Source organism: Denticeps clupeoides, unplaced genomic scaffold (assembly GCF_900700375.1).
Source record: "Denticeps clupeoides unplaced genomic scaffold, fDenClu1.1, whole genome shotgun sequence".
Taxonomy (NCBI): domain Eukaryota; kingdom Metazoa; phylum Chordata; class Actinopteri; order Clupeiformes; family Denticipitidae; genus Denticeps; species Denticeps clupeoides.
The window spans coordinates 1-27,710 of NW_021630020.1; the positions used below are offsets into that span (position 1 = coordinate 1).

The window sequence follows — 27,710 nt, forward strand, 5'->3', positions numbered from 1 at the left end:
AACCCCACCTAATCGATTCAGCTCCAAGCCTGTGAATGATCGTTGTAGAGGCACACAGACAAAGAAACCTGAAGAGAAGTTAAAAACAAAAAAAAAAAAAAAAAAAAGAAAAAAGGCGGGAAAAACATATCAAAGAAAGAAAATACCCATTAACCTTACTTTAAAAAAAAAGTTAACAAGTGATGTAATACTTTCATTTTAAAAGTTTTCAATAGTTTAAATGCTTACCTGCACCTGGCATTCCTACGTAGTCTCCCATCCAAGTACTAACCAGGCCCAGGCCTTCTTAGCTTCTGAGATAAGACAAGATTGGGCATTCTTCAGCTGGCATGTCTGTAAGCAAGCTCTGCTTGAAAAATCTTGGACTTTTAAACAAAAGGGCTGTTGAAAACATTATAAAAGTGCGAAAACTCCCGCTTTACTGTCAAAATATGATGGAGAAAAGGCAAAAAAGCTAACAAAGCCATGTAAATACTTTTATTTTAAAAGTTTTTCAATAGTTAAAGCTTACAGCACCTGGTATTCCCAGGTAGTCTCCCATCCAAGTACTAACCAGGCCAAGCCTTCTTAGCTTCTGAGATAAGACAAGATTGGGCATTCTTCAGCTGGTTTGTCCGTACACAAACTCTGCTTGAAAATCTTAAACTTTAAACCAAAGGGGCTTAAACACATATCAAAGAGTGAAAACTCCCGCTTTAACTGTCAAATTAATGATGAAAAAAAAGGCAAAAAAGTTAACAAAGCCATGTAAATACTTTCATTTTAAAAGTTTTTCAATAGTTAAAGCTTACAGCACCTGGTATTCCCAGGTAGTCTCCCATCCAAGTACTAACCAGGCCCAAGCCTTCTTAGCTTCTGAGATAAGACAACATTGGGCATTCTTCAGCTGGTTTGTCCGTACACAAACTCTGCTTGAAAATCTTGAACTTTAAAACCAAAGGGGCTTAAACACATATCAAAGAGTGAAAACTCCCGCTTTACTGTCAAATTATGATGGAAAAAAGGCAAAAAAAGCTAACAAAGCCATGTAAATACTTTCATTTTAAAAGTTTTTCAATAGTTAAGCTGAACAGCACCTGGTATTTCCCAGGTAGTCTCCCATCCAAGTACTAACCAGGCCCAAGCCTTCTTAGCTTCTGAGATCAAGACAAGATTGGGCATTCTTCAGCTGGTTTGTCCGTACAACAAACTCTGCTTGAAAATCTTTGAACTTTAAACCAAAGGGGCTTGAACACATATCAAAGAGTGAAAACTCCCGCTTTACTGTCAAATTATGATGCAGAAAAGGTAAAAAAAGCTAACAAAGCCATGTAAATACTTTCATTTTAAAAGTTTTCAATAGTTAAAGCTTACAGCACCTGGTATTCCCAGGTAGTCTCCCATCCAAGTACTAACCAGGCCCAAGCCTTCTTAGCTTCTGAGATCAGACAAGATTGGGCATTCTTCAGCTGGTTTGTCCATACACAAACTCTGCTTGAAAATCTTGAACTTTAAACCAAAAGGGCTTGAACACATATCAAAGGGTGATAACTCCCGCTTTACTGTCAAATTATGATGGAGAAAAGGCAAAAAGTTGGAGTGGTAAGCTTTTATTTGCAATACAACAAATAAAGTGCACACCTTCTAGAGGCAATGCAATACTGGGTCGATGAATGGAGCGGATGGAGCAGGCCCTATTGCCGGACTCCCTGTTCTAAAAATCCGCTTAATATGACATATCAGATATTAAACTGACATCAGTGTGCGTAGCACCTGAAGGCCGAAAGTTGGAAAACCCCACCAAATCGATTCAGCTCCAAGCCTGTGAATGATCGTTGTAGAGCACACACAGACAAAGAAACCTGAAGAGAAGTTAAAAAAAAAAAAAAAAAAGAAAAAAGGCGGGAAAACATATCAAAGAAAGAAAATACCCATTAACTTACTTTAAAAAAAAAGTTAACAAAGTGATGTAAATACTTTCATTTTAAAAGTTTTCAATAGTTAAAGCTTACTGCACCTGGCATTCCTACGTAGTCTCCCATCCAAGTACTAACCAGGCCCAGGCCTTCTTAGCTTCTGAGATCAGACAAGATTGGGCAATCTTCAGCTGGCATGTCTGTAAGCAAGCTCTGCTTGAAAATCTTGGACTTAACAAAAGGGCTTTGAAAACATTATAAAGTGCGAAAACTCCCGCTTTACTGTCAAAATATGATGGAGAAAAGGCAAAAAAAGCTAACAAAGCCATGTAAATACTTTTATTTTAAAGTTTTTCAATAGTTAAAGCTTACAGCACCTGGTATTCCCAGGTAGTCTCCCATCCAAGTACTAACCAGGCCCAAGCCTTCTTAGCTTCTGAGATCAGACAACATTGGGCATTCTTCAGCTGGTTTGTCCGTACACAAACTCTGCTTGAAAATCTTAAACTTTAAACCAAAGGGGCTTAACACATATCAAAGAGTGAAAACTCCCGCTTTACTGTCAAATTATGATGGAAAAAAAGGCAAAAAAGTTAACAAAGCCATGTAAATACTTTCATTTTAAAAGTTTTTCAATAGTTAAAGCTTACAGCACCTGGTATTCCCAGGTAGTCTCCCATCCAAGTACTAACCAGGCCCAAGCCTTCTTAGCTTCTGAGATAAGACAAGATTGGGCATTCTTCAGCTGGTTTGTCCGTACACAAACTCTGCTTGAAAATCTTGAACTTTAAACCAAAGGGGCTTAAACACATATCAAAGAGTGAAAACTCCCGCTTTACTGTCAAATTATGTTGGAAAAAAGGCAAAAAAGTTAACAAAGCCATGTAAATACTTTCATTTTAAAAGTTTTTCAATAGTTAAAGCTTACAGCACCTGGTATTCCCAGGTAGTCTCCCATCCAAGTACTAACCAGGCCCAAGCCTTCTTAGCTTCTGAGATCAGACAAGATTGGGCATTCTTCAGCTGGTTTGTCCGTACACAAACTCTGCTTGAAAATCTTGAACTTTAAACCAAAGGGGCTTGAACACATATCAAAGAGTGAAAACTCCCGCTTTACTGTCAAATTATGATGGAGAAAAGGCAAAAAAACCTAACAAAGCCATGTAAATACTTTCATTTTAAAAGTTTTTCAATAGTTAAAGCTTACAGCACCTGGTATTCCCAGGTAGTCTCCCATCCAAGTACTAACCAGGCCCAAGCCTTCTTAGCTTCTGAGATCAGACAAGATTGGGCATTCTTCAGCTGGTTTGTCCATACACAAACTCTCCTTGAAAATCTTGAACTTTAAACCAAAAGGGCTTGAACACATATCAAAGAGTGATAACTCCCGCTTTACTGTCAAATTATGATGGAGAAAAGGCAAAAAGTTGGAGTGGTAAGCTTTTATTTGCAATACAACAAATAAAGTGCACACCTTCTAGAGGCAATGCAATACTGGGTCGATGAATGGAGCGGATGGAGCAGGCCCTATTGCCGACTCCCTGTTCTAAAAATCCGCTTAATATGACATATCAGATATTAAACTGACATCAGTGTGCGTAGCACCTGAAGGCCGAAAGCTGGAAAACCCCACCTAATCGATTCAGCTCCAAGCCTGTGAATGATCGTTGTAGAGCACACACAGACAAAGAAACCTGAAGAGAAGTTAAAAAAAAAAAAAAAAAAGAAAAAAGGCGGGAAAACATATCAAAGAAAGAAAATACCCATTAACTTACTTTAAAAAAAAGTTAACAAAGTGATGTAAATACTTTCATTTTAAAAGTTTTCAATAGTTAAAGCTTACTGCACCTGGCATTCCTACGTAGTCTCCCATCCAAGTACTAACCAGGCCCAGGCCTTCTTAGCTTCTGAGATCAGACAAGATTGGGCAATCTTCAGCTGGCATGTCTGTAAGCAAGCTCTGCTTGAAAATCTTGGACTTTAAACAAAAGGGCTTTGAAAACATTATAAAGTGCGAAAACTCCCGCTTTACTGTCAAAATATGATGGAGAAAAGGCAAAAAAGCTAACAAAGCCATGTAAATCCTTTTATTTTAAAAGTTTTTCAATAGTTAAAGCTTACAGCACCTGGTATTCCCAGGTAGTCTCCCATCCAAGTACTAACCAGGCCCAAGCCTTCTTGTCAGGATTGCCTGCAGCTGGGCTCCACACCGGAATGCAATCCTGACGCCCCATAAATGCCGGAAGTTTCCGCCCGTTCGGGGTCGCTGGCATTTTCGTGAACTTTAGTTGGTAACACTGTTCGTAATTTGAGTTCTGGCAATCGCCACACGCCTACGGGTTAGTTTCAGTTCCTTATTTAAGTTAAATCGTTTTCGGCCACCGCGCCAGTCTTTATTTGTGTTTAGTGTTTGTTTATTAATAAAACCCCCTTCCCAACATGTCAGACCTCTGCGCTTCCTTCCCCCGTAAGTCCGTAGTCGTGACAGAATGCCAGCGACCCCCCCAAAAGCGCAGAGGTAAAAAACAGAGGAGAAGAAACGCCGCGAAGGACGCAGCCCGGCGCGGCGAACGCGGACGGCAGGGGAGAGACGCGCCGCCCGTTCTGGTGGAGCGTTTTCTCCCCGAGAAGCCGTGGTACGCGGCGCCGCGTGATGACGTCACCCCCGGGAAACTCCGCGAAACCCGGAAGCGACAACGTCGGCGGGTGAGTGGGCGGAGCGAGGACGTTGGCGTCGGCAGCAGCGAGGAAGTGACGTGGGCAGCGAGCGCAGAAGATGCGACCCCCACGATCTTCGCCATGTCGAGCCAAGAACTCTGCGCTCTGCTGGCAAGGCTCCCCGTGGACTGGGACGACACGGACGACGACGAGAGCACGGGAGACGAGAGTTGGGCTCCGCCCATCGCACCAGTCTGCGATCGTCGCAAGGTCCGTGGGGACCCACGTCACTTCCAGGGGGGTGAGAAGCGACAACAACGGCGGCGTCCCTCCAGCGAGGGGATGGGCAGCCTCCAGCCCGAATGGCCAGAGTACTGTCCCTGGGAGTTGATCGCACCCTGGGTCCAGGATGTCCGCAGGGTGGACGACCCTCGGAGTCACAGGTGGGAGGACACAGATGACGAAAGCGACAATGACGTGGATTTTCGTTGGGCAGTCGGGGCCGGGATGGCTCCACCCAGCGCGCGCGTCCGAGATTGTCGCGACATCCGTGAAGATCCACGTGACTTCCGAGGGTATGAGGGTCGACACGGACCAACACGAGGATGACGCCGATTGGGCAGTCGGTGCCGGGATGGCTCCGCCCATCGTGCCCGTCCGTTGCGAGGTCCGTGGAAACCCACGTCAGTCCCAGAGGTGCGACAACAGTGAGGAGGAGGACAGCGATGCGGGCGTAAGCTGGTGGAACAGGGCGACAGGAGGTCGCCAACCAGCAACTGCACTGTCGGAACTGCCTCACAGGGAAGATGCCCTCCCAGTTCCAGTCGCCGACCCGCCTTCCCTCTGCTCGGACGTTCCCCAGCTGAACGGCAGCGCATCACCAGCGCCCCCGCATGCTGGAGAAGACGTCCACCACCCCCCACGCCACACGCCCACCACCATCTCCAGCGACGCTGCCTGGCAGCAGGGAGAGACCGACAGGAGTTTTCGGGACTTCCAGCAGAGACTGAGGGCGGAGTTTGATCGGCCAGAGCCTGAGCCAGGGATCGAACTCTGCCCCTCCACCACATCCAGCGCCAGTCAGGATCCGGGGCAAGAAGACCAAGCACTGGCGGGCGACGAGAAGGTCGCGCCTCCCGAGATTCTGGCTGTGCCCCCTGAGGAGGTCCCGGAGAGCTCAGAGAGGGAACCAGACGACCCTCTCTTCTGTCTGTCTCTGTCTGTGTGTGTGTGCGTGGCATATGTGTCCGTATGTCGCCCCCACTTCCCCTCTTTGTGTCCACCAGATGGCGACCCAGCCGCGGAGCCGAACCCCAGGGAGGAGGTTCCTGACCCGAATGTGCTGGTCCAAGGCGAGGTGGACAAGCCCCAAGGTACCCCGAAGTCCAGCCGGGGGGGGTGCTCCCCCAAAGAATTTTTTGGGGGGGTGCAGTTCGGGTTGGGGACTCCTCCTGAGGGGAGGGGAGGTGGGGAAGCGATGGAGGCTGGGTCCTCCGGTAGCCAGTGAGGAGGGCGGGCCAGGCATGGGCCTGCGTCTGCCTCCAGAGGGGTGGAGCGCCATAGAGCCCCCGGGTAGGCATGAGGACCCAGCTGGGACTGGCAGGAAGAGGGCCTGCTTGTCCCAACGGACCGCAGAAGGGGCTAGCCGGATGGTCTGGCAATGCCCCCCCCCTTGGCACCAGGGCCGTGCAAGCGAGAGGGGGCTGCATAGTCCCAGAAGGCACCAGCCTGGGGTGCCTGGACAGTCGCCGGAGGCTCTGGGACAATCTCCCTGCGCGGTGCAGTGGGTTACACAAGACGTGTCAGAGGGGACATGTGGAGACAGGGCCCACACGTACCCAGATGGATCGGCCCTGATTATTGTGTGCAGGTACGGGAGTCCGGGGCCGCCATGCGGGACCACGCCGGGGAGCCAGGCCGAGGGTCCCGGGGGCCGCCATGCGGGACCACGCCGGGGAGCCAGGCCGAGGGTCCGGGGCCGCCATGCGGGACCACGCCGGGGAGCCAGGCCGAGGGTCCGGGGCCGCCATGCGGGACCACGCCGGGGAGCCAGGCCGAGGGTCCGGGGCCGCCAAGCGGGACCACGCCGGGGAGCCAGGCCGAGGGTCCGGGGCCGCCAAGCGGGACCACGCCGGGGAGCCAGGCCGAGGGTCCGGGGCCGCCAAGCGGGACCACGCCGGGGAGCCAGCCGAGGGTCCGGGGCCGCCAAGCGGACCACGCCGGGGAGCCAGCCCGAGGCAACCGGGGCCGCCACGCCTGACCACGCCGGGGAGCCAGCCCGAGGCACCGGGGCCGCCACGCCTGACCACGCCGGGGAGCCAGCCCGAGGGACCGGGGCCGCCACGCCTGACCACGCCGGGGAGCCAGCCCGAGGGACCCGGGGCCGCCACGCCTGACCACGCCGGGGAGCCAGCCCGAGGGACCGGGGGCCGCCACGCCTGACCACGCCGGGGAGCCAGCCCGAGGGACCGGGTCCTCCAAGGGGAGGATACAGTAGGGCAGGAGCCCTGTGGTTGCCGCCGTCCGCCCCGCCGCCTCCACTGATGGTACTGTTGGGGCTCCGAGGACGTAGCCCTTGGAGGGGGGGCTCTGTCAGGATTGCCTGCAGCTGGGCTCCACACCGGAATGCAATCCTGACGCCCCATAAATGCCGGAAGTTTCCGCCCGTTCGGGGTCGCTGGCATTTTCGTGAACTTTAGTTGGTAACACTGTTCGTAATTTGAGTTCTGGCAATCGCCACACGCCTACGGGTTAGTTTCAGTTCCTTATTTAAGTTAAATCGTTTTCGGCCACCGCGCCAGTCTTTATTTGTGTTTCTTTATTGTTTATTTGTTAATAAAAACCCCTTCCCAACATGTCAGACCTCTGCGCTTCCTTCCCCCGTAAGTCCGTAGTCGTGACACTTCTTAGCTTCTGAGATCAGACAAGATTGGGCATTCTTCAGCTGGTTTGTCCGTACACAAACTCTGCTTGAAAATCTTAAACTTTAAACCAAAGGGGCTTAAACACATATCAAAGAGTGAAAACTCCCGCTTTACTGTCAAATTATGATGGAAAAAAGGCAAAAAAGTTAACAAAGCCATGTAAATACTTTCATTTTAAAAGTTTTTCAATAGTTAAAGCTTACAGCACCTGGTATTCCCAGGTAGTCTCCCATCCAAGTACTAACCAGGCCCAAGCCTTCTTAGCTTCTGAGATAAGACAACATTGGGCATTCTTCAGCTGGTTCGTCCGTACACAAACTCTGCTTGAAAATCTTGAACTTTAAACCAAAGGGGCTTAAACACATATCAAAGAGTGAAAACTCCCCGCTTTACTGTCAAATTATAATGGAAAAAAGGCAAAAAAGTTAACAAAGCCATGTAAATACTTTCATTTTAAAAGTTTTTCAATAGTTAAAGCTTACAGCACCTGGTATTCCCAGGTAGTCTCCCATCCAAGTACTAACCAGGCCCAAGCCTTCTTAGCTTCTGAGATCAGACAAGATTAGGCATTCTTCAGCTGGTTTGTCCGTACACAAACTCTGCTTGAAAATCTTGAACTTTAAACCAAAGGGGCTTGAACACATATCAAAGAGTGAAAACTCCCGCTTTACTGTCAAATTATGATGCAGAAAAGGCAAAAAAAGCTAACAAAGCCATGTAAATACTTTCATTTTAAAAGTTTTTCAATAGTTAAAGCTTACAGCACCTGGTATTCCCAGGTAGTCTCCCATCCAAGTACTAACCAGGCCCAAGCCTTCTTAGCTTCTGAGATCAGACAAGATTGGGCATTCTTCAGCTGGTTTGTCCATACACAAACTCTGCTTGAAAATCTTGAACTTTAAACCAAAAGGGCTTGAACACATATCAAAGAGTGAAAACTCCCGCTTTACTGTCAAATTATGATGCAGAAAAGGCAAAAAAGCTAACAAAGCCATGTAAATACTTTCATTTTAAAAGTTTTTCAATAGTTAAAGCTTACAGCACCTGGTATTCCCAGGTAGTCTCCCATCCAAGTACTAACCAGGCCCAAGCCTTCTTAGCTTCTGAGATCAGACAAGATTGGGCATTCTTCAGCTGGTTTGTCCATACACAAACTCTGCTTGAAAATCTTGAACTTTAAACCAAAAGGGCTTGAACACATATCAAAGAGTTAAAACTCCCGCTTTACTGTCAAATTATGATGGAGAAAAGGCAAAAAGTTGGAGTGGTAAGCTTTTATTTGCAATACAACAAATAAAGTGCACACCTTCTAGAGGCAATGCAATACTGGGTCGATGAATGGAGCGGAGGGAGCAGGCCCTATTGCCGACTCCCTGTTCTAAAAATCCGCTTAATATGACATATCAGATATTAAACTGACATCAGGGTGCGTAGCACCTGAAGGCCGAAAGCTGGAAAACCTAACCTAATCGATTCAGCTCCAAGCCTGTGAATGATCGTTGTAGAGCACACACAGACAAAGAAACCTGAAGAGAAGTTAAAAAAAAAAAAAAAAAAGAAAAAAGGCGGGAAAACATATCAAAGAAAGAAAATACCCCTTAACTTACTTTAAAAAAAAGTTAACAAAGTGATGTAAATACTTTCATTTTAAAAGTTTTCAATAGTTAAAGCTTACTGCACCTGGCATTCCTACATAGTCTCCCATCCAAGAACTAACAGGGCCCAGGCCTTCTTAGCTTCTGAGATCAGACAAGATTGGGCAATCTTCAGCTGGCATGTCTGTAAGCAAACTCTGCTTGAAAATCTTGGACTTTAAACAAAAGGGCTTTGAAAACATTATAAAGTGCGAAAACTCCCGCTTTACTGTCTAATTATGATGGAGAAAAGGCAAAAAAGCTAACAAAGCCATGTAAATACTTTTATTTTAAAAGTTTTTCAATAGTTAAAGCTTACAGCACCTGGTATTCCCAGGTAGTCTCCCATTCAAGTACTAACCAGGCCCAAGCCTTCTTAGCTTCTGAGATAAGACAAGATTGGGCATTCTTCAGCTGGTTTGTCCGTACACAAACTCTGCTTGAAAATCTTAAACTTTAAACCAAAGGGGCTTAAACACATATCAAAGAGTGAAAACTCCCGCTTTACTGTCAAATTATGATGGAAAAAAGGCAAAAAAGTTAACAAAGCCATGTAAATACTTTCATTTTAAAAGTTTTTCAATAGTTAAAGCTTACAGCACCTGGTATTCCCAGGTAGTCTCCCATCCAAGTACTAACCAGGCCCAAGCCTTCTTAGCTTCTGAGATCAGACAAGATTGGGCATTCTTCAGCTGGTTTGTCCGTACACAAACTCTACTTGAAAATCTTGAACTTTAAACCAAAGGGGCTTGAACACATATCAAAGAGTGAAAACTCCCGCTTTACTGTCAAATTATGATGGAGAAAAGGCAAAAAAAACCTAACAAAGCCATGTAAATACTTTCATTTTAAAAGTTTTTCAATAGTTAAAGCTTACAGCACCTGGTATTCCCAGGTAGTCTCCCATCCAAGTACTAACCAGGCCCAAGCCTTCTTAGCTTCTGAGATCAGACAAGATTGGGCATTCTTCAGCTGGTTTGTCCATACACAAACTCTGCTTGAAAATCTTGAACTTTAAACCAAAAAGGGCTTGAACACATATCAAAGAGTGATAACTCCCGCTTTACTGTCAAATTATGATGGAGAAAAGGCAAAAAGTTGGAGTGGTAAGCTTTTATTTGCAATACAACAAATAAAGTGCACACCTTCTAGAGGCAATGCAATACTGGGTCGATGAATGGAGCGGATGGAGCAGGCCCTATTGCCGACTCCCTGTTCTAAAAATCCGCTTAATATGACATATCAGATATTAAACTGACATCAGTGTGCGTAGCACCTGAAGGCCGAAAGCTGGAAAACCCCACCTAATCGATTCAGCTCCAAGCCTGTGAATGATCGTTGTAGAGCACACACAGACAAAGAAACCTGAAGAGAAGTTAAAAAAAAAAAAAAAAAGAAAAAAAGGCGGGAAAACATATCAAAGAAAGAAAATACCCTTTAACTTACTTTAAAAAAAAGTTAACAAAGTGATGTAAATACTTTCATTTTAAAAGTTTTCAATAGTTAAAGCTTACTGCACCTGGCATTCCTACGTAGTCTCCCATCCAAGTACTAACCAGGCCCAGGCCTTCTTAGCTTCTGAGATCAGACAAGATTGGGCAATCTTCAGCTGGCATGTCTGTAAGCAAGCTCTGCTTGAAAATCTTGGACTTTAAACAAAAGGGCTTTGAAAACATTATAAAGTGCGAAAACTCCCGCTTTACTGTCAAAATATGATGGAGAAAAGGCAAAAAAGCTAACAAAGCCATGTAAATCCTTTTATTTTAAAAGTTTTTCAATAGTTAAAGCTTACAGCACCTGGTATTCCCAGGTAGTCTCCCATCCAAGTACTAACCAGGCCCAAGCCTTCTTAGCTTCTGAGATAAGACAAGATTGGGCATTCTTCAGCTGGTTTGTCCGTACACAAACTCTGCTTGAAAATCTTAAACTTTAAACCAAAGGGGCTTAAACACATATCAAAGAGTGAAAACTCCCGCTTTACTGTCAAATTATGATGGAAAAAAGGCAAAAAAGTTAACAAAGCCATGTAAATACTTTCATTTTAAAAGTTTTTCAATAGTTAAAGCTTACAGCACCTGGTATTCCCAGGTAGTCTCCCATCCAAGTACTAACCAGGCCCAAGCCTTCTTAGCTTCTGAGATAAGACAACATTGGGCATTCTTCAGCTGGTTCGTCCGTACACAAACTCTGCTTGAAAATCTTGAACTTTAAACCAAAGGGGCTTAAACACATATCAAAGAGTGAAAACTCCCGCTTTACTGTCAAATTATGATGGAAAAAAGGCAAAAAAGTTAACAAAGCCATGTAAATACTTTCATTTTAAAAGTTTTTCAATAGTTAAAGCTTACAGCACCTGGTATTCCCAGGTAGTCTCCCATCCAAGTACTAACCAGGCCCAAGCCTTCTTAGCTTCTGAGATCAGACAAGATTGGGCATTCTTCAGCTGGTTTGTCCGTACACAAACTCTGCTTGAAAATCTTGAACTTTAAACCAAAGGGGCTTGAACACATATCAAAGAGTGAAAACTCCCGCTTTACTGTCAAATTATGATGGAGAAAAGGCAAAAAAAGCTAACAAAGCCATGTAAATACTTTCATTTGAAAAGTTTTTCAATAGTTAAAGCTTACAGCACCTGGTATTCCCAGGTAGTCTCCCATCCAAGTAATAACCAGGCCCAAGCCTTCTTAGCTTCTGAGATCAGACAAGATTGGGCATTCTTCAGCTGGTTTGTCCGTACACAAACTCTGCTTGAAAATCTTGAACTTTAAACCAAAGGGGCTTGAACACATATCAAAGAGTGATAACTCCCGCTTTACTGTCAAATTATGATGGAGAAAAGGCAAAAAGTTGGAGTGGTAAGCTTTTATTTGCAATACAACAAATAAAGTGCACACCTTCTAGAGGCAATGCAATACTGGGTCGATGAATGGAGTGGATGGAGCAGGCCCTATTGCCGACTCCCTGTTCTAAAAATCCGCTTAATATGACATATCAGATATTAAACTGACATCAGGGTGCGTAGCACCTGAAGGCCGAAAGCTGGAAAACCTAACCTAATCGATTCAGCTCCAAGCCTGTGAATGATCGTTGTAGAGCACACACAGACAAAGAAACCTGAAGAGAAGTTAAAAAAAAAAAAAAAAAAAGAAAAAAGGCGGGAAAACATATCAAAGAAAGAAAATACCCCTTAACTTACTTTAAAAAAAAGTTAACATAGTGATGTAAATACTTTCATTTTAAAAGTTTTCAATAGTTAAAGCTTACTGCACCTGGCATTCCTACATAGTCTCCCATCCAAGAACTAACAGGGCCCAGGCTTTCTTAGCTTCTGAGATCAGACAAGATTGGGCAATCTTCAGCTGGCATGTCTGTAAGCAAACTCTGCTTGAAAATCTTGGACTTTAAACAAAAGGGCTTTGAAAACATTATAAAGTGCGAAAACTCCCGCTTTACTGTCAAATTATGATGGAGAAAAGGCAAAAAAGCTAACAAAGCCATGTAAATACTTTTATTTTAAAAGTTTTTCAATAGTTAAAGCTTACAGCACCTGGTATTCCCAGGTAGTCTCCCATCCAGTACTAACCAGGCCCAAGCCTTCTTAGTTTCTGAGATAAGACAAGATTGGGCATTCTTCAGCTGGTTTGTCCGTACACAAACTCTGCTTGAAAATCTTGAACTTTAAACCAAAGGGGCTTAAACACATATCAAAGAGTGAAAACTTCCGCTTTACTGTCAAATTATGATGGAAAAAAGGCAAAAAAGCTAACAAAGCCATGTAAATACTTTCATTTTAAAAGTTTATCAATAGTTAAAGCTTACAGCACCTGGCATTCCTACGTAGTCTCCCATCCAAGTACTAACCAGGCCCAAGCCTTCTTAGCTTCTGAGATCAGACAAGATTGGGCAATCTTCAGCTGGCATGTCTGTAAGCAAACTCTGCTTGAAAATCTTGGACTTTAAACAAAAGGGCTTGGAAACATTATAAAGTGCGAAAACTCCCGCTTTACTGTCAAATTATGATGGAAAAAAGGCAAAAAAGTTAACAAAGCCATGTAAATACTTTCATTTTAAAAGTTTTTCAATAGTTAAAGCTTACAGCACCTGGTATTCCCAGGTAGTCTCCCATCCAAGTACTAACCAGGCCCAAGCCTTCTTAGCTTCTGAGATCAGACAAGATTGGGCATTCTTCAGCTGGTTTGTCCGTACACAAACTCTGCTTGAAAATCTTGAACTTTAAACCAAAGGGGCTTGAACACATATCAAAGAGTGAAAACTCCCGCTTTACTGTCAAATTATGATGCAGAAAAGGCAAAAAAAGCTAACAAAGCCATGTAAATACTTTCATTTTAAAAGTTTTTCAATAGTTAAAGCTTACAGCACCTGGTATTCCCAGGTAGTCTCCCATCCAAGTACTAACCAGGCCCAAGCCTTCTTAGCTTCTGAGATCAGACAAGATTGGGCATTCTTCAGCTGGTTTGTCCATACACAAACTCTGCTTGAAAATCTTGAACTTTAAACCAAAAGGGCTTGAACACATATCAAAGAGTGATAACTCCCGCTTTACTGTCAAATTATGATGGAGAAAAGGCAAAAAGTTGGAGTGGTAAGCTTTTATTTGCAATACAACAAATAAAGTGCACACCTTCTAGAGGCAATGCAATACTGGGTCGATGAATGGAGTGGATGGAGCAGGCCCTATTGCCGACTCCCTGTTCTACATTTACATTTACATTTACAGCATTTATCAGACGCCCTTATCCAGAGCGACTTACAATCAGTATTACAGGGACAGTCTCCCTGGAGCAACTTAGGGTTAAGTGTCTTGCTCAGGGACACAATGGTAGTAAGTGGGATTCGAACCCGGGTCTTCTGGTTCATAGGCGAGTGTGTTACCCACTAGGCTACTACCACCCTGTTCTAAAAATCCGCTTAATATGACATATCAGATATTAAACTGACATCAGGGTGCGTAGCACCTGAAGGCCGAAAGCTGGAAAACCCCACCTAATCGATTCAGCTCCAAGCCTGTGAATGATCGTTGTAGAGCACACACAGACAAAGAAACCTGAAGAGAAGTTAAAAAAAAAAAAAAAAAAGAAAAAAGGCGGGAAAACATATCAAAGAAAGAAAATACCCCTTAACTTACTTTAAAAAAAAGTTAACATAGTGATGTAAATACTTTCATTTTAAAAGTTTTCAATAGTTAAAGCTTACTGCACCTGGCATTCCTACATAGTCTCCCATCCAAGAACTAACAGGGCCCAGGCCTTCTTAGCTTCTGAGATCAGACAAGATTGGGCAATCTTCAGCTGGCATGTCTGTAAGCAAACTCTGCTTGAAAATCTTGGACTTTAAACAAAAGGGCTTTGAAAACATTATAAAGTGCGAAAACTCCCGCTTTACTGTCAAATTATGATGGAGAAAAGGCAAAAAAGCTAACAAAGCCATGTAAATACTTTTATTTTAAAAGTTTTTCAATAGTTAAAGCTTACAGCACCTGGTATTCCCAGGTAGTCTCCCATCCAGTACTAACCAGGCCCAAGCCTTCTTAGTTTCTGAGATAAGACAAGATTGGGCATTCTTCAGCTGGTTTGTCCGTACACAAACTCTGCTTGAAAATCTTGAACTTTAAACCAAAGGGGCTTAAACACATATCAAAGAGTGAAAACTTCCGCTTTACTGTCAAATTATGATGGAAAAAAGGCAAAAAAGCTAACAAAGCCATGTAAATACTTTCATTTTAAAAGTTTTTCAATAGTTAAAGCTTACTACACCTGGCATTCCTACGTAGTCTCCCATCCAAGTACTAACCAGGCCCAAGCCTTCTTAGCTTCTGAGATCAGACAAGATTGGGCAATCTTCAGCTGGCATGTCTGTAAGCAAACCCTGCTTGAAAATCTTGGACTTTAAACAAAAGGGCTTTGAAAACATTATAAAGTGCGAAAACTCCCGCTTTACTGTCAAATTTTGATGGAGAAAAGGCAAAAAAGCTAACAAAGCCATGTAAATACTTTCATTTTAAAAGTTTTTCAATAGTTAAAGCTTACAGCACCTGGCATTCCTACGTAGTCTCCCATCCAAGTACTAACCAGGCCCAGGCCTTCTTAGCTTCTGAGATCAGACAAGATTGGGCAATCTTCAGCTGGCATGTCTGTAAGCAAACTCTGCTTGAAAATCTTGGACTTTAAACAAAAGGGCTTTGAAAACATTATAAAGTGCGAAAACTCCCGCTTTACTGTCAAATTATGATGGAGAAAAGGCAAAAAAGCTAACAAAGCCATTGTTAGGTTTATCTGTCAGTATAACATTTACTAAACAAAGAGAAGAAAGACACAAAGCATTTGAGTCCGTTTTACTTGCAAGGAGAGCGAATGGAAGTCACGCCTTACAACAGGCTTCCAAAAGCTCTGGCGTCCTTCATCGCATCTCCTTCTTTTATTTGGTAGGTTCATTAGGGTTCACATAAAATCACACCATATTAGTTAATAATTGTGTATTACACGTAGTCTTATGCATTGATCTTTTGGTCGAGTCATGGTGACATGGTGACACGTTCATCTTCGTCTGTAGATTCTTCAGGTGATTGGACTCTGGTTCATCATGGTCTGCTTGTTGTTGGTCCTCAGGTCGCGGTCATGCAGTCCTGCAAACTTAAAACCTTTGCTTTGAGGTTTGTTAATGATTAAGAGTTGTCAGTAATATTCCAAGGATTAATACATATTCGTGCTTAAAGGATATGAATAAAAGAAGTAATTACATGATAACATATATACATTTTTCCAACAGCCATGTAAATACTTTTATTTTAAAAGTTTTTCAATAGTTAAAGCTTACAGCACCTGGTATTCGCAGGTAGTCTCCCATCCAACTACTAACCAGGCCCAAGCCTTCTTAGCTTCTGAGATCAGACAAGATTGGGCATTCTTCAGCTGTTTGTCTGTACACAAACTCTGCTTGAAAATCTTGAACTTTAAACCAAAAGGGCTTTGAAAACATTATAATGTGCGAAAACCCCCGCTTTACTGTCAAAATATGATGGAGAAAAGCCAAAAAAAGCTAACAAAGCCATGTAAATACTTTCATTTTAAAAGTTTTTCAATAGTTAAAGCTTACAGCACCTGGTATTCCCAGGTAGTCTCCCATCCAAGTACTAACCAGGATCAAGCCTTCTTAGATAAGACAAGATTGGGCATTCTTCAGCTGGTTTGTCCGTACACAAACTCTGCTTGAAAATCTTGAACTTTAAACCAAAGGGGCTTAAACACATATCAAAGAGTGAAAACTCCCGCTTTACTTTCAAATTATGATGGAGAAAAGGCAAAAAAAGCTAACAAAGCCATGTAAATACTTTCTTTTTAAACGTTTTTCAATAGTTAAAGCTTACTACACCTGGCATTCCTACGTAGTCTCCAATCCAAGTACTAACCAGGCCCAGGCCTTCATAGCTTCTGAGATCAGACAAGATTGGGCAATCTTCAGCTGGCATGTCTGTAAGCAAACTCTGCTTGAAAATCTTGGACTTTAAACAAAAGGGCTTTGAAAACATTATAAAGTGCGAAAACTCCCGCTTTACTGTCAAATTATGATGGAGAAAAGGCAAAAAAGCTAACAAAGCCATGTAAATCCTTTTATTTTAAAAGTTTTTCAATAGTTAAAGCTTACAGCACCTGGTATTCCCAGGTAATCTCCCATCCAAGTACTAACCAGGCCCAAGCCTTCTTAGCTTCTGAGATAAGACAAGATTGGGCATTCTTCAGCTGGTTTGTCCGTACACAAACTCTGCTTGAAAATCTTGAACTTTAAACCAAAGGGGCTTAAACACATATCAAAGAGTGAAAACTCCCGCTTTACTGTCAAATTATGATGGAAAAAAGGCAAAAAAGCTAACAAAGCCATGTAAATACTTTCATTTTAAAAGTTTATCAATAGTTAAAGCTTACAGCACCTGGTATTCCCAGGTAGTCTCCCATCCAAGTACTAACCAGGCCCAAGCCTTCTTAGCTTCTGAGATCAGACAACATTGGGCATTCTTCAGCTGGTTTGTCTGTACACAAACTCTGCTTGAAAATCTTGAACTTTAAACCAAAAGGGCTTTGATAACATTATAATGTGCGAAAACTCCCGCTTTACTGTCAAATTATGATGCAGAAAAGGCAAAAAAAGCTAACAAAGCCATGTAAATACTTTCATTTTAAAAGTTTTTCAATAGTTAAAGCTTACAGCACCTGGTATTCCCAGGTAGTCTCCCATCCAAGTACTAACCAGGCCCAAGCTTTCTTAGCTTCTGAGATCAGACAAGATTGGGCATTCTTCAGCTGGTTTGTCCATACACAAACTCTGCTTGAAAATCTTGAACTTTAAACCAAAAGGGCTTGAACACATATCAAAGAGTTAAAACTCCCGCTTTACTGTCAAATTATGATGGAGAAAAGGCAAAAAGTTGGAGTGGTAAGCTTTTATTTGCAATACAACAAATAAAGTGCACACCTTCTAGAGGCAATGCAATACTGGGTCGATGAATGGAGTGGATGGAGCAGGCCCTATTGCCGACTCCCTGTTCTAAAAATCCGCTTAATATGACATATCAGATATTAAACTGACATCAGGGTGCGTAGCACCTGAAGGCCGAGGGCTGGAAAACCCCACCTAATCGATTCAGCTTCAAGCCTGTGAATGATCGTTGTAGAGCACACACAGACAAAGAAACCTGAAGAGAAGTTAAAAAAAAAAAAAAAAGAAAAAAGGCGGGAAAACATATCAAAGAAAAAAAAATACCCCTTAACTTACTTTAAAAAAAAGTTAACAAAGTGATGTAAATACTTTCATTTTAAAAGTTTTCAATAGTTAAAGCTTACTGCACCTGGCATTCCTACGTAGTCTCCCATCCAAGTACTAACCAGGCCCAGGCCTTCTTAGCTTCTGAGATCAGACAAGATTGGGCAATCTTCAGCTGGCATGTCTGTAAGCAAACTCTGCTTGAAAATCTTGGACTTTAAACAAAAGGGCTTTGAAAACATTATAAAGTGCGAAAACTCCCGCTTTACTGTCAAATTATGATGGAGAAAAGGCAAAAAAGCTAACAAAGCCATGTAAATACTTTTATTTAAAAGTTTTACAATAGTTAAAGCTTACAGCACCTGGTATTCCCAAGTAGTCTCCCATCCAAGTACTAACCAGGCCCAAGCCTTCTTAGCTTCTGAGATCAGACAAGATTGGGCATTCTTCAGCTGGTTTGTCCGTACACAAACTCTGCTTGAAAATCTTGAACTTTAAACCAAAGGGGCTTGAACACATATCAAAGAGTGAAAACTCCCGCTTTACTGTCAAATTATGATGGAGAAAAGGCAAAAAAGCTAACAAAGCCATGTAAATACTTTTATTTTAAAAGTTTTTCAATAGTTAAAGCTTACAGCACCTGGTATTCCCAGGTAGTCTCCCATCCAAGTACTAACCAGGCCCAAGCCTTCTTAGATTCTGAGATCAGACAAGATTGGGCATTCTTCAGCTGGTTTGTCCATACACAAACTCTGCTTGAAAATCTTGAACTTTAAACCAAAAGGGCTTGAACACATATCAAAGAGTGAAAACTCCCGCTTTACTGTCAAATTATGATGGAGAAAAGGCAAAAAGTTGGAGTGGTAAGCTTTTATTTGCAATACAACAAATAAAGTGCACACCTTCTAGAGGCAATGCAATACTGGGTCGATGAATGGAGAGGATGGAGCAGGCCCTATTGCCGACTCCCTGTTCTAAAAATCCGCTTAATATGACATATCAGATATTAAATTGACATCAGGGTGCGTAGCACCTGAAGGCCGAGGGCTGGAAAACCCCACCTAATCGATTCAGCTCCAAGCCTGTGAATGATCGTTGTAGAGCACACACAGACAAAGAAACCTGAAGAGAAGTTAAAAAAAAAAAAAAAAAAGAAAAAAGGCGGGAAAACATATCAAAGAAAAAAAATACCCCTTAACTTACTTTAAAAAAAAGTTAACAAAGTGATGTAAATACTTTCATTTTAAAAGTTTTCAATAGTTAAAGCTTACTGCACCTGGCATTCCTACGTAGTCTCCCATTCAAGTACTAACCAGGCCCAGGCCTTCTTAGCTTCTGAGATCAGACAAGATTGGGCAATCTTCAGCTGGCATGTCTGTAAGCAAACCCTGCTTGAAAATCTTGGACTTTAAACAAAAGGGCTTTGAAAACATTATTAAGTGCGAAAACTCCTGCTTTACTGTCAAATTTTGATGGAGAAAAGGCAAAAAAGCTAACAAAGCCATGTAAATCCTTTATTTTAAAAGTTTTTCAATAGTTAAAGCTTACAGCACCTGGTATTCCCAGGTAGTCTCCTATCCAGTACTAACCAGGCCCAAGCCTTCTTAGCTTCTGAGATAAGACAAGATTGGGCATTCTTCAGCTGGTTTGTCCGTACACAAACTCTGCTTGAAAATCTTGAACTTTAAACCAAAGGGGCTTAAACACATATCAAAGAGTAAAAACTCCCGCTTTACTGTCAAAATATGATGGAAAAAAGGCAAAAAAGCTAACAAAGCCATGTAAATACTTTCATTTTAAAAGTTTATCAATAGTTAAAGCTTACAGCACCTGGTATTCCCAGGTTGTCTCCCATCCAAGTACTAACCAGGCCCAAGCCTTCTTAGCTTCTGAGATCAGACAACATTGGGCATTCTTCAGCTGGTTTGTCTGTACACAAACTCTGCTTGAAAATCTTGAACTTTAAACCAAAAGGGCTTTGATAACATTATAATGTGTGAAAACTCCCGCTTTACTGTCAAAATACGATGGAGAAAAGGCAAAAAAAGCTAACAAAGCCATGTAAATACTTTCATTTTAAAAGTTTTTCAATAGTTAAAGCTTACAGCACCTGGTATTCCCAGGTAGTCTCCCATCCAAGTACTAACCAGGCCCAAGCCTTCTTAGCTTCTGAGATCAGACAAGATTGGGCATTCTTCAGCTGGTTTGTCCATACACAAACTCTGCTTGAAAATCTTGAACTTTAAACCAAAAGGGCTTGAACACATATCAAAGAGTTAAAACTCCCGCTTTACTGTCAAATTATGATGGAGAAAAGGCAAAAAGTTGGAGTGGTAAGCTTTTATTTGCAATACAACAAATAAAGTGCACACCTTCTAGAGGCAATGCAATACTTAGTCGATGAATGGAGCGGATGGAGCAGGCCCTATTGCCGACTCCCTGTTCTAAAAATCCGCTTAATATGACATATCAGATATTAAATTGACATCAGGGTGCGTAGCACCTGAAGGCCGAGGGCTGGAAAACCCCACCTAATCGATTCAGCTCCAAGCCTGTGAATGATCGTTGTAGAGCACACACAGACAAAGAAACCTGAAGAGAAGTTAAAAAAAAAAAAAAAAGAAAAAAGGCGGGAAAACATATCAAAGAAAAAAAATACCCCTTAACTTACTTTAAAAAAAAGTTAACAAAGTGATGTAAATACTTTCATTTTAAAAGTTTTCAATAGTTAAAGCTTACTGCACCTGGCATTCCTACGTAGTCTCCCATTCAAGTACTAACCAGGCCCAGGCCTTCTTAGCTTCTGAGATCAGACAAGATTGGGCAATCTTCAGCTGGCATGTCTGTAAGCAAACCCTGCTTGAAAATCTTGGACTTTAAACAAAAGGGCTTTGAAAACATTATTAAGTGCGAAAACTCCTGCTTTACTGTCAAATTTTGATGGAGAAAAGGCAAAAAAGCTAACAAAGCCATGTAAATCCTTTTATTTTAAAAGTTTTTCAATAGTTAAAGCTTACAGCACCTGGTATTCCCAGGTAGTCTCCTATCCAGTACTAACCAGGCCCAAGCCTTCTTAGCTTCTGAGATAAGACAAGATTGGGCATTCTTCAGCTGGTTTGTCCGTACACAAACTCTGCTTGAAAATCTTGAACTTTAAACCAAAAGGGCTTGAACACATATCAAAGAGTTAAAACTCCCGCTTTACTGTCAAATTATGATGGAGAAAAGGCAAAAAGTTGGAGTGGTAAGCTTTTATTTGCAATACAACAAATAAAGTGCACACCTTCTAGAGGCAATGCAATACTGGGTCGATGAATGGAGTGGATGGAGCAGGCCCTATTGCCGACTCCCTGTTCTAAAAATCCGCTTAATATGACATATCAGATATTAAACTGACATCAGGGTGCGTAGCACCTGAAGGCCGAGGGCTGGAAAACCCCACCTAATCGATTCAGCTTCAAGCCTGTGAATGATCGTTGTAGAGCACACACAGACAAAGAAACCTGAAGAGAAGTTAAAAAAAAAAAAAAAAAAAAGAAAAAAGGCGGGAAAACATATCAAAAAAAAAAAAATACCCCTTAACTTACTTTAAAAAAAAGTTAACAAAGTGATGTAAATACTTTCATTTTAAAAGTTTTCAATAGTTAAAGCTTACTGCACCTGGCATTCCTACGTAGTCTCCCATTCAAGTACTAACCAGGCCCAGGCCTTCTTAGCTTCTGAGATCAGACAAGATTGGGCAATCTTCAGCTGGCATGTCTGTAAGCAAACCCTGCTTGAAAATCTTGGACTTTAAACAAAAGGGCTTTGAAAACATTATTAAGTGCGAAAACTCCCGCTTTACTGTCAAATTTTGATGGAGAAAAGGCAAAAAAGCTAACAAAGCCATGTAAATCCTTTTATTTTAAAAGTTTTTCAATAGTTAAAGCTTACAGCACCTGGTATTCCCAGGTAGTCTCCTATCCAGTACTAACCAGGCCCAAGCCTTCTTAGCTTCTGAGATAAGACAAGATTGGGCATTCTTCAGCTGGTTTGTCCGTACACAAACTCTGCTTGAAAATCTTGAACTTTAAACCAAAGGGGCTTAAACACATATCAAAGAGTAAAAACTCCCGCTTTACTGTCAAAATATGATGGAAAAAAGGCAAAAAAGCTAACAAAGCCATGTAAATACTTTCATTTTAAAAGTTTATCAATAGTTAAAGCTTACAGCACCTGGTATTCCCAGGTAGTCTCCCATCCAAGTACTAGTACTAACCAGGCCCAAGCCTTCTTAGCTTCTGAGATCAGACAACATTGGGCATTCTTCAGCTGGTTTGTCTGTACACAAACTCTGCTTGAAAATCTTGAACTTTAAACCAAAAGGGCTTTGATAACATTATAATGTGTGAAAACTCCCGCTTTACTGTCAAAATACGATGGAGAAAAGGCAAAAAAAGCTAACAAAGCCATGTAAATACTTTCATTTTAAAAGTTTTTCAATAGTTCAAGCTTACAGCACCTGGTATTCCCAGGTAGTCTCCCATCCAAGTACTAACCAGGCCCAAGCCTTCTTAGCTTCTGAGATCAGACAAGATTGGGCATTCTTCAGCTGGTTTGTCCGTACACAAACTCTGCTTGAAAATCTTGAACTTTAAACCAACGGGGCTTGAACACATATCAAAGAGTGAAAACTCCCGCTTTACTGTCAAATTATGATGGAGAAAAGGCAAAAAAGCTAACAAAGCCATGTAAATACTTTATTTTAAAAGTTTTTCAATAGTTAAAGCTTACAGCACCTGGTATTCCCAGGTAGTCTCCCATCCAAGTACTAACCAGGCCCAAGCCTTCTTAGCTTCTGAGATCAGACAACATTGGGCATTCTTCAGCTGGTTTGTCCATACACAAACTCTGCTTGAAAATCTTGAACTTTAAACCAAAAGGGCTTGAACACATATCAAAGAGTGAAAACTCCCGCTTTACTGTCAAATTATGATGGAGAAAAGGCAAAAAAAGCTAACAAAGCCATGTAAATACTTTTATTTTAAAAGTTTTTCAATAGTTAAAGCTTACAGCACCTGGTATTCCCAGGTAGTCTCCCATCCAAGTACTAACCAGGCCCAAGCCTTCTTAGCTTCTGAGATCAGACAACATTGGGCATTCTTCAGCTGGTTTGTCTGTACACAAACTCTGCTTGAAAATCTTGAACTTTAAACCAAAGGGGCTTGAACACATATCAAAGAGTGAAAACTCCCGCTTTACTGTCAAATTATGATGCAGAAAAGGCAAAAAAGCTAACAAAGCCATGTAAATACTTTCATTTTAAAAGTTTTTCAATAGTTAAAGCTTACAGCACCTGGTATTCCCAGGTAGTCTCCCATCCAAGTACTAACCAGGCCCAAGCCTTCTTAGCTTCTGAGATCAGACAAGATTGGGCATTCTTCAGCTGGTTTGTCCGTACACAAACTCTGCTTGAAAATCTTGAACTTTAAACCAAAAGGGCTTGAACACATATCAAAGAGTTAAAACTCCCGCTTTACTGTCAAATTATGATGGAGAAAAGGCAAAAAGTTGGAGTGGTAAGCTTTTATTTGCAATACAACAAATAAAGTGCACACCTTCTAGAGGCAATGCAATACTGGGTCGATGAATGGAGCGGATGGAGCAGGCCCTATTGCCGACTCCCTGTTCTAAAAATCCGCTTAATATGACATATCAGATATTAAACTGACATCAGGGTGCGTAGCACCTGAAGGCCGAGGGCTGGAAAACCCCACCTAATCGATTCAGCTCCAAGCCTGTGAATGATCGTTGTAGAGCACACACAGACAAAGAAACCTGAAGAGAAGTTAAAAAAAAAAAAAAGAAAAGAAAAAAGGCGGGAAAACATATCAAAGAAAGAAAATACCCCTTAACTTACTTAAAAAAAAGTTAACAAAGTGATGTAAATACTTTCATTTTAAAAGTTTTCAATAGTTAAAGCTTACTGCACCTGGCATTCCTACGTAGTCTCCCATCCAAGTACTAACCAGGCCCAGGCCTTCTTAGCTTCTGAGATCAGACAAGATTGGGCAATCTTCAGCTGGCATGTCTGTAAGCAAACTCTGCTTGAAAATCTTGGACTTTAAACAAAAGGGCTTTGAAAACATTATAAAGTGCGAAAACTCCCGCTTTACTGTCAAATTATGATGGAGAAAAGGCAAAAAAGCTAACAAAGCCATGTAAATACTTTTATTTTAAAAGTTTTTCAATAGTTAAAGCTTACAGCACCTGGTATCCCAGGTAGTCTCCCATCCAAGTACTAACCAGGCCCAAGCCTTCTTAGCTTCTGAGATCAGACAAGATTGGGCATTCTTCAGCTGGTTTGTCCGTACACAAACTCTGCTTGAAAATCTTGAACTTTAAACCAAAGGGGCTTAAACACATATCAAAGAGTGAAAACTCCCGCTTTACTGTCAAATTATGATGGAGAAAAGGCAAAAAAGCTAACAAAGCCATGTAAATACTTTTATTTTAAAAGTTTTTCAATAGTTAAAGCTTACAGCACCTGGTATTCCCAGGTAGTCTCCCATCCAAGTACTAACCAGGCCCAAGCCTTCTTAGCTTCTGAGATCAGACAAGATTGGGCATTCTTCAGCTGGTTTGTCTGTACACAAACTCTGCTTGAAAATCTTGAACTTTAAACCAAAAGGGCTTGAACACATATCAAAGAGTTAAAACTCCCGCTTTACTGTCAAATTATGATGGAGAAAAGGCAAAAAGTTGGAGTGGTAAGCTTTTATTTGCAATACAACAAATAAAGTGCACACCTTCTAGAGGCAATGCAATACTGGGTCGATGAATGGAGCGGATGGAGCAGGCCCTATTGCCGACTCCCTGTTCTAAAAATCCGCTTAATATGACATATCAGATATTAAACTGACATCAGGGTGCGTAGCACCTGAAGGCCGAGGGCTGGAAAACCCCACCTAATCGATTCAGCTCCAAGCCTGTGAATGATCGTTGTAGAGCACACACAGACAAAGAAACCTGAAGAGAAGTTAAAAAAAAAAAAAAAAAAGAAAAGAAAAAAGGCGGGAAAACATATCAAAGAAAGAAAATACCCCTTAACTTACTTTAAAAAAAAGTTAACAAAGTGATGTAAATACTTTCATTTTAAAAGTTTTCAATAGTTAAAGCTTACTGCACCTGGCATTCCTACGTAGTCTCCCATCCAAGTACTAACCAGGCCCAGGCCTTCTTAGCTTCTGAGATCAGACAAGATTGGGCAATCTTCAGCTGGCATGTCTGTAAGCAAACTCTGCTTGAAAATCTTGGACTTTAAACAAAAGGGCTTTGAAAACATTATAAAGTGCGAAAACTCCCGCTTTACTGTCAAATTATGATGGAGAAAAGGCAAAAAAGCTAACAAAGCCATGTAAATACTTTTATTTTAAAAGTTTTTCAATAGTTAAAGCTTACAGCACCTGGTATTCCCAGGTAGTCTCCCATCCAAGTACTAACCAGGCCCAAGCCTTCTTAGCTTCTGAGATAAGACAAGATTGGGCATTCTTCAGCTGGTTTGTCCGTACACAAACTCTGCTTGAAAATCTTGAACTTTAAACCAAAGGGGCTTAAACACATATCAAAGAGTGAAAACTCCCGCTTTACTGTCAAATTATGATGGAGAAAAGGCAAAAAAAGCTAACAAAGCCATGTAAATACTTTATTTTAAAAGTTTTTCAATAGTTAAAGCTTACAGCACCTGGTATTCCCAGGTAGTCTCCCATCCAAGTACTAACCAGGCCCAAGCCTTCTTAGCTTCTGAGATCAGACAAGATTGGGCATTCTTCAGCTGGTTTGTCCATACACAAACTCTGCTTGAAAATCTTGAACTTTAAACCAAAAGGGCTTGAACACATATCAAAGAGTTAAAACTCCCGCTTTACTGTCAAATTATGATGGAGAAAAGGCAAAAAGTTGGAGTGGTAAGCTTTTATTTGCAATACAACAAATAAAGTGCACACCTTCTAGAGGCAATGCAATACTGGGTCGATGAATGGAGCGGATGGAGCAGGCCCTATTGCCGACTCCCTGTTCTAAAAATCCGCTTAATATGACATATCAGATATTAAACTGACATCAGGGTGCGTAGCACCTGAAGGCCGAGGGCTGGAAAACCCCACCTAATCGATTCAGCTCCAAGCCTGTGAATGATCGTTGTAGAGCACACACAGACAAAGAAACCTGAAGAGAAGTTAAAAAAAAAAAAAAAAAAAAAAGAAAAAAAGGCGGGAAAACATATCAAAGAAAGAAAATACCCCTTAACTTACTTTAAAAAAAAGTTAACAAAGTGATGTAAATACTTTCATTTTAAAAGTTTTCAATAGTTAAAGCTTACTGCACCTGGCATTCCTACGTAGTCTCCCATCCAAGTACTAACCAGGCCCAGGCCTTCTTAGCTTCTGAGATCAGACAAGATTGGGCATCTTCAGCTGGCATGTCTGTAAGCAAACTCTGCTTGAAAATCTTGGACTTTAAACAAAAGGGCTTTGAAAACATTATAAAGTGCGAAAACTCCCGCTTTACTGTCAAATTATGATGGAGAAAAGGCAAAAAAGCTAACAAAGCCATGTAAATACTTTTATTTTAAAAGTTTTTCAATAGTTAAAGCTTACAGCACCTGGTATTCCCAGGTAGTCTCCCATCCAAGTACTAACCAGGCCCAAGCCTTCTTAGCTTCTGAGATCAGACAACATTGGCATTCTTCAGCTGGTTTGTCTGTACACAAACTCTGCTTGAAAATCTTGAACTTTAAACCAAAAGGGCTTTGATAACATTATAATGTGCGAAAACTCCCGCTTTACTGTCAAATTATGATGGAGAAAAGGCAAAAAAAGCTAACAAAGCCATGTAAATACTTTCATTTTAAAAGTTTTTCAATAGTTAAAGCTTACAGCACCTGGTATTCCCAGGTAGTCTCCCATCCAAGTACTAACCAGGCCCAAGCCTTCTTAGCTTCTGAGATCAGACAAGATTGGGCATTCTTCAGCTGGTTTGTCCGTACACAAACTCTGCTTGAAAATCTTGAACTTTAAACCAAAGGGGCTTGAACACATATCAAAGAGTGAAAACTCCCGCTTTACTGTCAAATTATGATGCAGAAAAGGCAAAAAAAGCTAACAAAGCCATGTAAATACTTTCATTTTAAAAGTTTTTCAATAGTTAAAGCTTACAGCACCTGGTATTCCCAGGTAGTCTCCCATCCAAGTACTAACCAGGCCCAAGCCTTCTTAGCTTCTGAGATCAGACAAGATTGGGCATTCTTCAGCTGGTTTGTCCATACACAAACTCTGCTTGAAAATCTTGAACTTTAAACCAAAAGGGCTTGAACACATATCAAAGAGTTAAAACTCCCGCTTTACTGTCAAATTATGATGGAGAAAAGGCAAAAAGTTGGAGTGGTAAGCTTTTATTTGCAATACAACAAATAAAGTGCACACCTTCTAGAGGCAATGCAATACTGGGTCGATGAATGGAGCGGATGGAGCAGGCCCTATTGCCGACTCCCTGTTCTAAAAATCCGCTTAATATGACATATCAGATATTAAACTGACATCAGGGTGCGTAGCACCTGAAGGCCGAGGGCTGGAAAACCCCACCTAATCGATTCAGCTCCAAGCCTGTGAATGATCGTTGTAGAGCACACACAGACAAAGAAACCTGAAGAGAAGTTAAAAAAAAAAAAAAAAAAAGAAAAGAAAAAAAGGCGGGAAAACATATCAAAGAAAGAAAATACCCCTTAACTTACTTTAAAAAAAAGTTAACAAAGTGATGTAATACTTTCATTTTAAAAGTTTTCAATA

General features: G+C 41.7%; 22 pseudogenes; all 22 read right to left on the bottom strand.

Moving 5' to 3' along the window:
* Window positions 1-1,346: 1,346 nt before the first annotated feature.
* On the bottom strand, window positions 1,347-1,465 carry LOC114780653 (uncharacterized; annotated as a pseudogene).
* A 1,351-nt stretch (window positions 1,466-2,816) lies between these two features.
* Window positions 2,817-2,935, bottom strand: LOC114780658 (uncharacterized; annotated as a pseudogene).
* Window positions 2,936-3,095: 160 nt separating this feature from the next.
* Window positions 3,096-3,214, bottom strand: LOC114780654 (uncharacterized; annotated as a pseudogene).
* Window positions 3,215-7,952: 4,738 nt separating this feature from the next.
* Window positions 7,953-8,071, bottom strand: LOC114780646 (uncharacterized; annotated as a pseudogene).
* Window positions 8,072-8,231: 160 nt separating this feature from the next.
* Window positions 8,232-8,350, bottom strand: LOC114780655 (uncharacterized; annotated as a pseudogene).
* Window positions 8,351-8,509: 159 nt separating this feature from the next.
* LOC114780656 (uncharacterized) lies at window positions 8,510-8,628 on the bottom strand (annotated as a pseudogene).
* A 1,073-nt stretch (window positions 8,629-9,701) lies between these two features.
* On the bottom strand, window positions 9,702-9,820 carry LOC114780666 (uncharacterized; annotated as a pseudogene).
* A 161-nt stretch (window positions 9,821-9,981) lies between these two features.
* LOC114780659 (uncharacterized) lies at window positions 9,982-10,100 on the bottom strand (annotated as a pseudogene).
* Window positions 10,101-11,452: 1,352 nt separating this feature from the next.
* On the bottom strand, window positions 11,453-11,571 carry LOC114780667 (uncharacterized; annotated as a pseudogene).
* A 1,352-nt stretch (window positions 11,572-12,923) lies between these two features.
* On the bottom strand, window positions 12,924-13,042 carry LOC114780664 (uncharacterized; annotated as a pseudogene).
* Window positions 13,043-13,200: 158 nt separating this feature from the next.
* Window positions 13,201-13,319, bottom strand: LOC114780668 (uncharacterized; annotated as a pseudogene).
* A 160-nt stretch (window positions 13,320-13,479) lies between these two features.
* Window positions 13,480-13,598, bottom strand: LOC114780660 (uncharacterized; annotated as a pseudogene).
* Window positions 13,599-15,151: 1,553 nt separating this feature from the next.
* On the bottom strand, window positions 15,152-15,270 carry LOC114780665 (uncharacterized; annotated as a pseudogene).
* A 2,054-nt stretch (window positions 15,271-17,324) lies between these two features.
* LOC114780650 (uncharacterized) lies at window positions 17,325-17,443 on the bottom strand (annotated as a pseudogene).
* A 793-nt stretch (window positions 17,444-18,236) lies between these two features.
* Window positions 18,237-18,355, bottom strand: LOC114780652 (uncharacterized; annotated as a pseudogene).
* Window positions 18,356-19,984: 1,629 nt separating this feature from the next.
* LOC114780661 (uncharacterized) lies at window positions 19,985-20,103 on the bottom strand (annotated as a pseudogene).
* Window positions 20,104-22,375: 2,272 nt separating this feature from the next.
* LOC114780647 (uncharacterized) lies at window positions 22,376-22,494 on the bottom strand (annotated as a pseudogene).
* A 715-nt stretch (window positions 22,495-23,209) lies between these two features.
* On the bottom strand, window positions 23,210-23,328 carry LOC114780648 (uncharacterized; annotated as a pseudogene).
* A 1,072-nt stretch (window positions 23,329-24,400) lies between these two features.
* Window positions 24,401-24,519, bottom strand: LOC114780651 (uncharacterized; annotated as a pseudogene).
* Window positions 24,520-25,597: 1,078 nt separating this feature from the next.
* LOC114780662 (uncharacterized) lies at window positions 25,598-25,716 on the bottom strand (annotated as a pseudogene).
* A 1,078-nt stretch (window positions 25,717-26,794) lies between these two features.
* Window positions 26,795-26,913, bottom strand: LOC114780649 (uncharacterized; annotated as a pseudogene).
* A 160-nt stretch (window positions 26,914-27,073) lies between these two features.
* LOC114780663 (uncharacterized) lies at window positions 27,074-27,192 on the bottom strand (annotated as a pseudogene).
* Between the last annotated feature and the right edge of the window lie 518 nt (window positions 27,193-27,710).